The sequence below is a fragment of the Cyrtonyx montezumae genome, unplaced genomic scaffold, assembly GCF_038088225.1.
Source record: "Cyrtonyx montezumae isolate F1298 unplaced genomic scaffold, pur_monq_1.0 scaffold_25, whole genome shotgun sequence".
In the NCBI taxonomy this organism is placed as follows: Eukaryota; Metazoa; Chordata; class Aves; order Galliformes; family Odontophoridae; genus Cyrtonyx; species Cyrtonyx montezumae.
The window spans coordinates 9143905-9158907 of record NW_027071992.1 but is presented as its reverse complement, the minus strand read 5'-3'; the positions used below and the strand labels follow the sequence as shown (position 1 = coordinate 9158907).

The 15003-nt window shown below is 36.7% G+C and overlaps 1 protein-coding gene across 1 annotated transcript in view; it reads left to right on the top strand.

Annotated features, from left to right (window-relative positions):
• The window catches only part of PARP8 (poly(ADP-ribose) polymerase family member 8), a 111821-nt gene that overhangs the window by 35710 nt on the left and 61108 nt on the right, over window positions 1-15003 (top strand). The window lies entirely within an intron of this gene.

Here is a 15003-nt window from a genome sequence, read left to right as displayed (position 1 = left end):
GTTTCCTGTTACAAGTGAAAATTAAAATAAGAAATGAATAAGAACCTAGCCTCTTGGCTTGAGAACACTATATATATGTATATAATAACAACCAGGAATGGTAGGTGACTGCTATTTACCATATGAGAATGTATCCATTAGTTTATTTTTAGTTTGTATCTTATTTGGAATTATAAGCCTTTACTTTAATGTGTAATAATCATAAACTTTTCATCTGTAGTTTTCAAAGCATTTTGCAGAGAGGAATAGAAAGCATTATCCTTAACGCTGTACAAAGGAGTATGTTTGTTGTGAGGTGCAAAGCTCAGAATTCATCTTAATTTGTTTTTACTGGTCCACAACTTTGAAAGATACTAATGGCCCAACTCAGTATAAAGGTACAAGCCTACAACTACAAGCTGATGTTCACTCCAGACTTGTTTTCAGGCAAGATAACATGATTTTAAGTTAATATTTTTCCCCAGTCAAAATGCAGAGTTCCTATTAGAGATTCTGTAGCATTAATGCATCTGTTAAAGTTTATCACTATTTAAGATTACAAGTTTGCACATCTGGAAAACTTTATGCATCATCATTATTATTGATCTTTGCAAGTTTATTGAGAGTTGTTAGTAGAATATCTTTAACCAAACTTGAACAGATACGTAATTCTTCCTACTGAGAAATCAGATAAGGTGTTTACAATTATTTATGCAAATCCTGCATGAAGATGGTATCTGCCAGGAGTTGCTGACTCTGGGTGTGTGCCAGAAGGAGACTGTCACGGCTCTGTTTCCTCCAGTCCAGGTGGTAGTGAGGCTTAGCATGTATTCACAGTAGACTCAACAGACTGAGCATTCACACTTATCCTAGCAGTGCAGATGGCCTCTCTGGCAGATCAGGATGAAGGTCTGTTACTGGGAAGTACCTATGGTGTGGGTGCCTCTAGTCACTGGAATCTGGCACACACGAACTTATAGGCCCTGTGTCCCTGGACCCTCTCCAGTTGCTGCACCTAGTCCCTGGCACACACACAGAGCTGAGTCTCTCACACAGGGAGAGACCTAGAAATAGTTGTGAGAACACAGACCGGGACACCCTGACCAGGCCCAGAACAGAGCTAGGCGAGTATACTGCCTAGCAGAACTGGTATTTCTTCCCCTTTTTCCTTCTGTTCTCCGTTGGTTATTCCCCCAACCCACCTTTCCCCACTTTCGATCCTTCCTCAAGAAACCCATCATAAATACTGGGCACTCCCCTGAGGCTCCCGTGCTCTGTCCCAGCTGTGGTGATCCCACTGCCTGCCTTCATGCCCCTGTGCTCCAGCATGTGTTTGAAGATGTACATCTCCACGCCAGTAACTCCAGGGAAGTGCATTTTCCTCACAGTTGTGTAAAACCTGACTCTGCCAGCTCCAGAGGCTTGCTGCTGCTGGCAGCTCCAGCTGGTTGTCACAGGCACCCTTCATACGTGAAAGCTGTGGAGATCTCCCTCAGCTGCTGCATTGTACTGAGTCATCAGGCTCTTTCCTGAGGGCTTTATCTGTCTATTAATAAACTGACTTGTATTATTTTCACTTGTGCCTAGGCAGACATGAACTTCTTGAACTCTTTTGTCTGCTTATTTTAATTAAATACAAATTGAGGGCAAACTGACTGAAATAATCCTTTTTCTCCCAGTTTTCTGTTTCTTTTTTTCCCCTATATATCCAAGTCTATTAATGGGTTGTAAAACAAAGAGCCAGTTGACTTTTATTTCTCACACTGGGTGCTCACCTAATGACACCTCTGCTTGCCTGCTTCTGCATGAAGCTTTTTAAATTCTTACAAGCAATTCTCCTCCTATGGAAATGAATGTGAGGATTCCACTAGTTTTAGTGGCCTGTTAATTTACAAAGGAAATCACCAAACTTTCACATTCCTCTCATATTTTCAAATCCACACATTCCTAGGATTAAAACATCCATGCCCCCCTCTTTACTCAGCCTTTCCTGAAAAAAGAGGGGCTGACAGGTTGTTTTCAGTTCTTAAAGAAAGAAGGTTCATTTTGTATGTCTGTGGATTTGAAGGGCTGTTCAAGGAGGAACAAGCAACCTTTGGCTTAGAATTTTGTTTTTCTGATGGTGTAAGAGGTCAGCAAGGAGATTGCATGGCCCTGAAAATAACAGACTCCTAAACTAAACAGTTTACATTCCTGGACTTTTAACTGCCTGAATGAGCCCTTGGTTTTGTTGTTGTTTTTTTTTTTTTTTGGTTTTATTTTGTTTTAGATTAAGACTGTAGGTTCTGCTTGCACAAATACTTAAATTAAATAAAATGTAGCCCTCTGGAAACACGTTGTATAAGTTGCTGATGACTGTGTTTGCTTACTTTGTTAGACACGTTTGCAGTATGCTACTGCATTTCCATTCTTTCCTGATCTAATAAAGTAAATATAGTACATCAAGTGAAATTAGCGTCATTTCACACTTACTTAATAGTTGATCCAGTGTCCTGCCAGATCTGCTTTTTATTTCTAAAAGAAATCTCATGAACAAAATGTAGTTATTTCTATATAATTTCATTTATTTCTTATTACCATTTTTGGAGGCAAGTGGTTTTGATGTTAGGAAGATGTAGAGTGCATTATGCTGATGTTCATTAGGTTAGAATGACATGGTGAATTCACAGAAGGTAAGGTACAACAAATTGCTTAAGAGATTGAATTTGAATTACAGTAATTTATTAAAGCTAAGATTCATTAGTGCTGTGAAGTATATTGTATGAGAGCAGTTTTATTTCACAAGTTTAAAATAGAATAGTATTCATATGGCATTTCAAGTGATCTGTAGTTCAAAGAAGGTTTTCAAAATATAACATTGAAAAGAAGAAGAGTTAATCAATGTGAAAGACTTGCAGCCTGCAAATGACAGCAGTTTTGCTAGCATTGAAAAACTTTATGGGAAAGGATGTAGCTGTTAGGTTAGATTTTTCTTTATGCATCAAGGGCCCGGTCCTGCAAGGTTCTAAGCAGCCTCAGTTTCCAGAGTTCATAGGAGCTGGGAGCACATCATGTCCTGAGAGGTGGCAGGTCCTACTGAGACTGGATCACATGCAGTCTAGTGTAATTTAAAAACATGATGAAGCTTTTCAAATGCTTTGATTAATACATCATGAACTCTCCCACAGTAATAATTTCAGTACTTTAATATATCACTGAAAGTATTTCATTAAGCTGTAAAATACTGCTATAATTTTCAGACTCTCTGCTATTCACATCTTGGTGTGAAAGAAGTCTGTTATTTTCCCCTTAATTTCTCTGGTGCAAATAAGTGCTACAGCTTTACTGTTCCATTTCACCCCAGGCAATAATTTTGAACAGTTATCCCACTTCTCTTGGGCTTAATGACGCTATCAGATGATGGAAAGTGAGTGACCTTTCAAAATGGAGTGAACTATAATCACTCTGCCTCTGGCTTCCTGGTTTACTGTAGCACCTGATGAGGCTGTGGAAGATATTTATTGATGTAGGTACTTGTATGACTCACATCACTGATGTGTCTGGTGATAAACAATTGTATAAGCAGGTGAACAGTTTGACCCACATCTGTGGATAAATGTTTAGGGGGATTTTTTTTCAGGAGATTAAAATGCAATGTACCCGCACACTTGGGGAAATATTACCTGAATTTTTGTTCTTTAGTTTGCTGTGCTCCAACTCTCAAACTAAAACTAAAACTAAAACTAAAAATAATAAATAAATAAATAAATAAAATCCAAGCATACATATTTACTTTATTTTAACTCTGTCTTCTTTGAACGATAAGCAGTTTACTTAAACAGCACTGTTTATTTCCTATATCCTGACATGCCCAGGGTGATGCTTTGAAAACTGGTTAAACTGGCCCAGATTTTAAGATGTAGATGTCTGAATCAGACTTCTCTTTCTCTATATTTAGGTGCCTGAGAACAACGGCTTCAGTAAGCAGGGTGACACGCATTTGCAGCTGCATTGCTGCTTCCATTGCTGCTTTCTCTGCAGCCTAGGACTCTGCTAGCTGTGTAGTTCTTCAAGGCATTGCAGGAACATGTTAGTGAAGCATCAAGAAGGGAGGCATTGTTTCTTGGTGTTTAATCCTTTCTTGTTCATTTGATACATTAAAGTTTGCTGTTCACCTGATACTTTGTGATAATTGTCATGGTTTTATGCATGATTTTTGTTATTGGTATTAACTCTTTATGATGTTATGGTGTGGAATACCAATAATAAAATCATAAAACCATGACAATAGTTTACATCAGTATTTGTATTTCTGCCTTTTTTAAGGTGGATATTCAGATTAAGAGTTAGTGAAAGGCTTACTGGCTTTAATCTTACATGCAGGTTTCCTGGCCATGGTTGTTCTTCATTCTCTAGTCTTAGTGGAAATACCTCACAGACTGACTGATTACAGAATTTATTGCAGATTGTTTCCAGTCTTCAGGATGCTTTCCAGATTTTGATGGTAGAGTATGCTAAACAGTACAAACAAGGCAGGGAGTAGAGAAGGGATGAAGGGAATACATGATTTTATTTATTTTACTGAAGAAGATGAGCCTTTGCACTTTGCTGTGTGCGTGAGAAAAGTATATAGCAATTTTGAGAGCCTTCACCCATGTCATATTTCATTGATTTCTCAAAGGTATTTTCCAGGCTGACCTTGTAGAAGGTGTCTAGGTAACCAACTCCCTGAATTTATCAATTCTTTCTAAACCTAAATCAGCTACTGAATTATCTAAAATAGTAGATATAGACTGATGAGATTTTGAAGGGAGCATAAACAGGTGTAAGCTCTGCACAAATTTTGTTGCCTAATTGTTTTTAAGATACAGACTCATTTTCAAAACTGCAAATGATTCCCTCTGATTTCCGTTAGTGAAATAGGGGTTCAGCATGCGTGAAAGGTAAACCAGTGTCTGAACATTGTAGTTACTGATTGCCTTTTAAGAATGTGTACATTTTATCTTTCTCAGCAGCATATAGCAAGTCACAGCAACAGTGCTGAGAACAGACTCTTCCTTTGCAAAAATACAGGGACTTCCTAATCAGTGTTTCATCTGACATGTAATTAGTTCTTTGGGATGACAGAGATCTAATTAAGACTGGTGGAGGGATTTTTTTTAATTACATCTTTACAAATTAACATAATATTCAAAATCTACCTATGTGTTGTAGTGTACTAAAATTAGATTATTCTTTTTTGTTCTGTAGTTTGGTAAGCTTCTTATTATAGGAGTATCTGCCAGACAGTATTCATATATGTTTATGTATACTATGAAATGTAATTTTATTTGAGTAGTCATACATCTGGAAGCATTCTGTGACCAAAGTACAGCATGTATATTTAGAAATAATTCCGTATTAGATGTGCTGATGGTAAACATGCTTAAATAAATAAATAAATACAAACAGTGCAGTGTGCATTTTGTTGCATTGTCATTTTGCATGTGATGTTCAGTAACAGCTAAAATTCATGAGTATTAGGTTGAAAAACTGCTTCAGATCTTAGATGATGCTGCCACTTCAAATGCATAAAGTTCTTGAACTGAAATTCCCTGCTGCTGTTATTCTGCACATTACTGAAATATACTACAGGCAGTATACTTTGATTTTTTGTGTGTGTGTGTGAGTCACATTGAGAGTCATCAATGTCATATTCAACCTAGAACTTTGTTCTCAGAGCTTCTCTTGAGAAGACAAGTAACATTCTACTCTTTCGCAGCTCTTTGAAACTAGCAGGGGGAAATGCATTAGTTAGTATCCTTGCCAGTGCAAAATTGTTCCATAAATTTTGGTTAAACTCTTTCTCCTGACTGATTTTAAATAGCTATGTGATTAGCCTGCCACCACTTCCCCAGGAAACTAATTTACTGTTTAATGGGGTTCGCCATTTCTGATTTTTGTCTGAGTTACACTTTTCCCTCTTAATTTCACCCAAATGTGGCTTGTCATTTTGCTTCGGGCAGTCATATAAATATGATACTCATCTTCATGTTTGCCTTCTGGAAAATGTGTCTCAAAGGCTATCATATTCCTACCACAGTTGCTCATTGATTTGCCACGCTGTATACCTAGCTGTCTGAAACAATTCACATTTTATTCATTGTAAACCTGTTCAGCCAAGTTTGGCAATTGTTTCTTGATTCCTGTACTCCTTCCTGATTACTGACATTGCTCTAATGCTCAGGACAACCTGTACTGAATGTTGTATTTGAAGGGTCGTATCTGAAAAAGGGAGCTAAAAAAAGATTGTCTTTTCCTATTGTCATTTCACTGTGAATCCTCTGTTATGTTTCATGTTCATGAGTGCATGGTCTTCATGAATGTGGTATAGTAGCAGAGAGGTCACAGGCATCCTTGACCACTTGAACACTCTCTTGATTCATGTTGCTCCTTGCTGCACTCTTGTTCTTGATTCTATTAGGTTGAGTAGGCAAAGCCTACCTCTGGCCATAGTGCATCCTTGTGGGTCTCTAGTGCATAAATGTAGTCTTTCAACCAAAGCAAGAAGTATTGGGGAATTTGTGGGGAAAGCAGGAATATTTTTGATTCTGTCATGTATGTCATGTATGAGTATTTCAGTGTATTATTCCTTGCACAGTTGTGGCTGTTGTGCACTTCACTAGATAAACATACAAAATGCTAACTAATTAGGGAATATATAGAGTAGTCTAAGAATGTTGCCTAGGACATTCTTCCTTTGCTGAACGTTCTATGTAGAGGAATGACATTAAACAATGAATGTTTTGAAGGATTTATTGATGCTTTAATTTTGTATTTAATTATTAAGATGCTGGATTATCTGTTAGAAGGATTGGATCAAATGTCCTCTGACATGATTTCCTCACCTCTGTTGCTTGGGCGTACCTCTTTACCCTGTTCCTCTGCCATAGGATCACAGTAAATTATTTTCTTGTCTCCTTGTTTTGTAGTGGCTTTGTAGAGGGGATGGAAAATTTCTTCTGTTCAGCCAATGTGAGTTGATAACTGAGTTACTAGAAGTGTAGGCAAAAGAGTAAGGCACAGAAAAGCCTTTCAGTAGGAACAATGTGGACCGAAACCTCATGGCTTTGAGGTAACTCCTTTTTATTTTTTTTCCAAGCATCCTTGATAATTTTAAGAGTATCCTCATGTTTGCTGGAGTGCTGACTAATCTCATAGATCTCTGAGCATTTTCTAGAAGTTATGCATTTTTTCATTGGAAGCTTTTTACAAGAGAAATGGTTGAACTGCAGTCTTTTGTGTCCACTTTATTTAAATAACATGCTAAATCAAGCAGCACTTTATGAATAATATTCACCATTTGATTCAGATATGCTTTGGTTGTATGAAAGGGCCAGTATTACAATTATTCTTAGTGATGAATGCGAACATGTAGTAGTTTTGACTCAGCACCACTTTTTCTCCATGTTCTCAATAAATGAAAGCAGTACCATTTTTTTTAAGGTATTGACATTGCCTGTATCTCTTTGGAATAGCTTTCACTAATCATCAGAAGAAATGGTATATTTGCTTGGAACCTCTCTTAACATCATCACACATGCACATTCTCTAAAAGCAGAGGAAAATATTACTCAGATACTTGTTATTCTTTCCCATATAATTACAGATGCTCCATAGGGAGATTTGATGCATAGTGATAGGGATGTATGCACAAGTTTCAGTTATTTGCTGTCTCCTGGCTCTATATAGCAACAAAAATATGTGCGCCTATTGCTGGTCAAGTATGGGATGGCTGAGGACATGAAAACTCAAGGAAATAGTGTGTTTCAGAAGGAGACTTAAGGGGGCCTGTACTTCTGAAAGCAAGTTGCTGGGATGCACGCACGCACATTCGAAATGACTTTAAGTGTACTTAAATGGTTGTTTAGAATCTGTGAGCATTTTTTTATTATTATTTCAATCAGGAACTGAGAAATTTGCACAGCTTTAAAATAATTCACAGTCCAGTTGTATAGGGAGCTGCAAATGTGTAGAACAAACAAAAATCACCAAAACTTGTACCCTGTGGAATACAAGTTGAATTTTTTATCAGAGTAATTTATTTCTAGTTTATAGAAACACCAGGAGTGTGAGTGGCCAGAAATCTTGTATTTTCTGAGCATTTATCTGCAATCTTGTCATGTTCTAAGATCTCTTGGATGTTAGTGGGATTTGATTCAAGTTCAAAATTCCTCAACATAAAAAAAAAATATATATATTATAATGCACATTCTTGCTACACTTGATGAACTGTCGCTTCTTCCATAGCTGTGCTGAGTGCAAGGGAACATCACTTTCTTTTACCTTTTATCTCATTTGTGGATATTTGATTGTCTTTTCTAGATGATAATGTTGGATTCTAGTAAATGTTATTTTATTCAATAACATCAGTTTTTATTTCACTTTTTTATTAAAAAAAATGCACAAGTCCTCTGCTGATATACTTACTTGACTGTTTGAATAAGTAAAAAGTGTGTATATTTATTTGTGTTTTTAAAAGCCATACACAACTTTTATTTTCAGAAATACCGAGGTCATATGATTAAAACTTGCATTAGTCTTGCTGCTGTTCTGCTTGAGGATAGGGGTAGCTTTTTGATTAATATTGTATGCAACTGAAATGTTTTCACTTCTATCGATGTTTTTGTCCTGTTACTGGGACCAGATTGTTAGGGTACCATGAATGAATGAAATACAGTACTTGCTGATCTTGTATTTCTTAATGGTGCTTAGTTCACTCACAGATGTGATTTGCAATGCATTAAGAGGGTACGTTATATTATAAATATATGTTTATAACTGTAGTTTAAAAATTTCACATATATTTTACTAGAGGCGTTGTAGCTGGTTAGCAGCTTACCAAGAACAGCTAGCATGTTGCCATCATTTTATGTTTATTTCTGAAAATCAGCTTATAGTGTTCTGAGTGGGATGGACTCTTTCAGTAGCTTCAGTGTGGAAGAGCAGGATTGTTTTTTCCTGAAGTATGATCAAATTCTATTTGAAGAGCTTTATGGAAGGGTAATAAACTCTATAATAGCACAGCTGCTGTACGGACAAAGTGATGATATATCATAAATAGTCAAGAACCCTAAAATGTATCACTTACTTTGGTTGTGACAATTGAGTGCTGAAAGGGGAGTTTGCATCATTTGTTTGGCCTAACTGTAGGTCTTCAGTAGTAGGTGTAACTATTACTGTAGTTCTTTTTTTACAGTTCCATTTATAGTTAAACTTGTGTTGATTTCAGCATAAAGTAAAATAATTCTACCAATTTCCAAGGCACTTGTTGAAAGATCAGACATGTCAGGAGTGTAGTCTGTAAGTTCTGCTTTTCTTTAATTTCATCTAAAAGAGTGGTCAGAAGTAAAACAGTAAAAAAGACTCTGACTTCACAGTCAAATTACAGTTTCATGTAAAGAAAGGTAACAAAACTGGTGCGGGATCTGGAGCACAAGTCTTAAGAGGAGTGGCTGAGGGAGCTGGGATCATTTTGTCTGGAGGCAAGGAGGTTCAAGTGAGACGTTTTTGCACTCTACAATGATCTGAAAGAAGGTTGTAGCAAAGCGGGAGTTGGCCCAGCTAACCAGTGACAGAATAGGAGGTAACGGCCTTAAGTTGTGTCAGGTTGCTAGAAAAAATTTTCTCAGGAAGAGTGGTGTACTGTTGGAACAGGCTACGCATGGAGGTGGTGGAATCACTGATGCTGGGGATGTTCAAGAAAGATGTGGATGTGGCACTTAGGGAAATGGTTCATTGGGCATGGTGATAAGGAGCTGGTGGTTGGACTAGATGGTCTAAGTGGTCTTTTCCAACCATAGTGATCCTATGATTCTATTACTCTATAAGTAGAAAAGAAAGCTAAAGGGCTTGAAGGTAATAGGAATCCACAGAAGATTTGGAAGCATTGTCGAAGATTAGGAAATCAAACAAGATGAGAGTGAAAATACTTTCTGTATAATTAGAGGACATTTGTGAAATGTTCTTCTTTTGCATGTTATGTGTAGATACTAAAGTTAAAAAGTTGAGCAATTATAACTAGAAATTGGTAAAAAAAAAATTACGGTTTCAGTTGCATATGTTCAACTTGACCTAGTTTATATTCCTTCTTATTGCTTCATTCAGAGTAGAAAGTGAAAACATCATGTTTGTTTAATGCTGTGTTTTCAGAAACGTTATATAGGATCTCAACCCCAAACTTTCACCAATATCATTTTATTTTTCTTGAAGGGATTTCACTAACCTTTCTTTCAGCTCACCAACTTGTTCAAAAGTTGACCCTGGCATATAATTAATCCCACAACAGCATTTAATCTTCTGTAGTTGTTCATTACTTACTTTGCTGATTCTTACTATTGCTTTTCTTACAGAGCTTTGTGCATTCTCTTCTTGCATTACTTCACTGATGAACTAGATGGTGGATTTTGGTTATCATAAACAAGAAGTACCCTATGAATTCTGTAGCTCTTGCTGCATATACATGAAGAAAGTGTTATTTACTCTTTTCCTACATTTTGTTATAGATTGGCTTTAGACTATCATAGGGTTCCACATGCCAAAAAATCTTGTTTCCGCAAGCTTGTTAGCCGCACATGGAGCTCTGGCTCTAGTAGAAAGAGCTAAAACTGGAATAGAAACTACATCACAATTTCCACACTTAATAAGGCAGTAAGTCAGCTGTTGCCATGGGACAGAGCTGGCTGAATTGTCAGAACCGTTCCATAGGCATAAATCTTAGACTTGCACCAGATGCTTCATGCTGTTTCTGCTGTGCAAAGCAGTTGGAAATTCAGCTTGAAGGATTTCTTTCCTAGAGAGAAACTGCAGGTGGCATAAAGTAGAGATAAAGTGAATGTGATGAGAAGATACGTCATACAATTCCACTATAGTGTCTCTGTTGTGCCTTCAGGATGTGTGTCCGACCCTATGGTTTATGTCATGATAGGTAAATAACACAGTTCAAGGCATGGAAAACTATCCTATAAATTAATTTAGATAGATACAGCCAGGGAAAATACAGGTGCGTGTTTGACAGGAAGCCTTTATTTCCAAAAAAAACCTATCTGTCTCTAGATTTGTTTTTTGTACTAATTTTCTAGAACAAAACAATCGTTACATTTAAGGGAATAAACAGGTAGAAAATATGTTCGTAAAAAAGATGTGTCAGTAACTTTTGCTGTTCTGCCTTTTGCGGTTTATTTTTATTTTTGTTTATTTTTATTTATTTATTTCTTCTCTTTGCTCAGGAACTTACATTTCTGTGTATCATTTTGACTGGTAGAATGCTCAGTTCAGGCCCCAACAGACATGTCTCACATGCATCTCTTGTGCATGAGTGTGGTTTTCTGTCTGGAAAATATTGCTTGGTTGGGACATCTGAAGACCAGTTAGGCCTACCTTTCTCATATCTTCCAAGTGTTAGAGACTTATATTCCTGGCTGCATATACTCTATCTACTCAATAAGCACTGTGGGTTTGTATCCTGCCTCTGGAAATGGCTCTGTGAATGTGCAAAGACCAAAAGCCCTGTTGCACCTTTGGAAATAATTACAGTAATAAAAAATGTGGGTAAATGTGCTTGTTCTTAATCAGAATAGGGCAGATTCATATGAAAAACTGCAGTTGTGTTTTGGCTCTCAATCTAAGTTATGACTTAATTCATGAAGACAGATCTGTGCAGGATAATCTCTCTGAAGAAGGAGCAGATGTGGTTAAAACACATTGCAAAATGCTTTCAAGAAGTGCTTTATGAATAGAATTGTTACTAAAGCTGGAGTTCTGAAAGTTCACATTATTTCAAGCTATAAGTTTAGATTAAAATCTCATAAGTGAAACATGACATCTCACTAATTTCATATGGTGCTTTGCTGTTCGTTAAACAACAAAAACTTTACAAGACCATTTATAGTCTGAAGGTTGTTCTGAGCTTATAGGGTGAGAAATATACTGTAAGGATGCCCTCCAGAGAGGGTCTGAGCTGGATAAAGAAGAAATTAAATGATCATTGAGGCTTTGTTTACAGCTGAGATTTTAACTATACTCATGTAGTAGAAGCAGTTAGAATGAAACTAGCAAAGGTGCTGGCTGGCTGGTTTGGATCTGTTTATGGGAATGGGCATAAACTATGTATGCTATAAGCTGTATTTATAGCAGTGTAACTGTACCAGGGTTATACAGAGGAGCTGCTTTGCCAGGAGAAAAAATCACATCCCTCTCTGAAATAATCATGTTGTACTTCTGTGCGGAATGTGGAGACCAGGCCTAAATTCTTTCCAATTGCATTTCTGAGCACTTAAACAAGAAAACTGCTTCATTGCAGGCTTTCTTTGGCTCTGTGAGGATTTAACACTGAGAGGTGTGAACATCTGAGCCTCCACTGAAGTCTGTGTTTTTTGAAGGTGCTTTAAGCTATCAGAGTCTTGGGTTTCTCTCTTGGCTCCAAATCTCATTGAATAAGTCAATGGGAAAATGTTTCAGTGCTGCAGGACTGGAACCTTTTAAGAGACCTCTGTTAGCCTGCTGGAGCTGTGTTTCTCACAGCTCAGGTGCACAGCTGGTAGGAAGCAGTTTATCCTTACTGCAAAAAATGTTCCCAAATGTGATCATATATGGCAGTCACAAAGTCGAACTGAAAAACACGTTGTGCTCTGTTCAGTAGTTGTGTTTTTTTGTTTCCATTGCCCAAACAAAGCTTACATATGCCTATGAGCCTAAGCAAAGCACTGCCTTTCTCTGGTAGCTCCAACGAGCAATTTTTTTGTCTCTAAAATAGGATTTTAAATATGTTAAGTGGAAAGACCTGTCTGAAAAGCTGTATTTGTGGATGAGATACTTCTCAGTGTATAGTGACTTGGGATATTGAGAGAGCAGCACAGAGATCTGAATGTGCACTGAAAATAATAATCTAGATAGAAGACAATTTTATGCAGTCTTACCACTGACCCCACCCCATTTTATTTTATTTTATTTTATTTTATTTTATTTTATTTTATTTTATTTATTTTATTATTTTATTTTATTTTATTTTATTTTATTTTATTTTATTTTATTTTATTTTATTTTATTTTATTTAATAGTGGAGAGTGTAACAGTGTGATCAGGTTAAAAAAAACACAAAACACAAGAAATAAACAAAGGCTGAGTTGAGGACTAAGCTGCATTTCTTCAGTTTCTCATCTGAAACAGTAGTATTTCTAATAAAACCTGCCATTTTATCTAACTGGAAGTAAATATCCCATTTTCAAGTATTTCGCTTTTTAGCCTTTGGTTCATATCTCCTTAAAAGTCTCTTCTCTGAAGTGGCTGCTCATTCTTAACAGATGCCATTATTATTTCCAACATATGATTTTGATTTGGCAGTTAGAGTTTCTGTTAATCATTTTGAAAATGACATCAGATTTTGGTGCAAAATTTTATCTATGATGGTGTTCTTTGTTACTAGGTTTTACAGAAAAAAAATTACTACATATAATTTTTACTTTTGCCCCCCTGGAAATATTCATCACAGTGCTGAGACCACTACTGCCATATTTTGGGCTCTGTATCAGACCCTGAATTTGCTTACAGTCATTGCAAGAGATGGCTTGAAGTTATTTCTAACCTCCATCTTCATGATCTTTATTTCCATCTTACAAATATTTTTTTTACCCAGAAGGGTATTTTTTCATCAGTTTCCATCTTTGTGACCACAACTGCTGCTGTCACAGCTCCTATATGATGAAGAAGAAGGAAGAGAAACACTTTCATAGGGTTTATGCACAAAGGAGCATAGAGTAACTCAAAGGGGAGTGGCCTGTACAGGCTATCTGATCTGCTATGTGCTCAGTTCTAGACCAGTTACATCTGTCTTCAAGGTTAAATTAGGTAACAGAGGGCCATAGCAAATTGAGTTTTGAATATCTTCACTAAAGGGAGTTCATTAACTACTTGAGCACCTGTTCTTCTTGTCACTGGGAGTGGTTTTGTTTGTTTGTTTGTTTTTAATGTAAATACATGGAATTTCCCTGCTTTGCTTCAGTTTTTAAACTGAATTGAGAAGCTTTTTAATATGAACATGGTGTATTTGCTTGGTTCTAGAAAGATTTTCTTTTCTTTGGGATAAAAGCCTAGTCCTGAACATCATTCTGTTTAGCAACAAACAGCAGTGACAGCAAAGAGGTATGCAAGTTCGGAAGAGTGAGACTAAATGCTGCTTTGGATAAAAGTCATGGCTACAAATGCAACTTCTAGAAGGTAGTTTTATTAGAAACATACTCTTCACTGACTTACTGCTGTTTTTGCTGGTTTTGTGCTTTGTGTTTTGTTGTTGTGGTTGTTCTTTCCACAGGACAAAACTCTCAGCACATGACTGCACGGAGATATATAATATTCCCATATTTTGAAAAATCCATCTTCTTAAAATAATGGAATTTCATGCCATGGCAGATTAACTAGATTTAAATATCCCGCAATCCTTAGGGAAAATGCTCCGAGATGATGAGTTACAGATGATTCCTACCCAAGTGTCTAGAAAAGAGCTAAAAGAGAAAAGTCGCAAAATGTTGACTTTACACAATGATTGGATTTAATCCTGGCATGACTGAAGTTATCGAGTTATGTGGCTAAATGTGTTGTCAGCTATAATAAACACTCTTTCTGCTTCCATTTATGTGAACATGTGCATCTGTTGAAGAAACAGGCATCTTTGCTTCTTAGCCAAACAATACATAAAACAAATTATGTTAGAGAAGATTATGTGCAAAAACAGGTGACAGAGCCGTTCTGTAATAGATTGATTTATGGAAGAATGTATGAGACCTATTTTTTTTTGTATTGATTGCCTCCTACCATCATTGAATTGTGAAAGGAGAAGTTCTTTAGCTGAAGTCCTTGAGAGAGAAAGAAAAGATCTATGTGAATTTACTTTATAGTCTACTTGGGAGTTGTATTCATACAATTGAAAAAGAATACGCTGAATCTGTTTTCAACAATGCACAATGCACAGTAAAATTTATTATGAGAATTGTGCCATCCTGACCTTGTCTG